The sequence below is a fragment of the Sturnus vulgaris genome, unplaced genomic scaffold (assembly GCF_052056855.1).
Source record: "Sturnus vulgaris isolate bStuVul1 unplaced genomic scaffold, bStuVul1.hap1 Scaffold_156, whole genome shotgun sequence".
In the NCBI taxonomy this organism is placed as follows: Eukaryota; Metazoa; Chordata; class Aves; order Passeriformes; family Sturnidae; genus Sturnus; species Sturnus vulgaris.
In genome coordinates this window covers 1,930,641-1,931,216 of record NW_028276073.1, presented here as the reverse complement: position 1 = coordinate 1,931,216, position 576 = coordinate 1,930,641, and positions in this window count along the sequence as shown.

The following is a 576-nucleotide window of genomic DNA, read 5'->3' as shown; positions in this document are numbered from 1 at the left end:
GGCGTTTGACGACGCCGAGGGAAACCGGCAGGAGACCGCCGAGGCGCGAAGCGCTAGGTACCTGGCCCTGGGGTGAGGGAAACGACCTGCATGGCCCCGCCGGGGTGCCTCCCCCGCTGCCACCCTCGGGGGAGCGTCCACCGGCGGGGGCGCGCCCGACGTCCGCTGCCATCACCGCGGCAATCCTTCTCGGGGCCCGGGGTTTCCCTCAGTAGCCCGGCGCTGCGCCCGAGAGGACCACCGCGGCTCGGGCCGCCCCGCCGGCGCGGGGAACACGGCCCAGCCACCGAGAAACCTCGCACACCCCCGGCCGAGAGAGGCCACGGCGACGACGGTGCGGACCGTCGCCGCCGCGCCACCCGGCGGCGGCTCGCGCACGTGCGCGCTCCCCCTGGAGGCGCGACCCGGAACTGCCGGAGCCCGGCCCTCGGGAGCTCCTCTGCCGCGCGAGGAGGCCGCTCGGCCAAGGAGAGCGGGATTTTGCCGGGCGGCAAAGCCCCGCGTCCCCCCCCGCGCTCTGGGGAAGGGCCGGAGGAGCCGCCTCCTCCGAGCCCCGAAGGCCTTCCCGCGCGCACC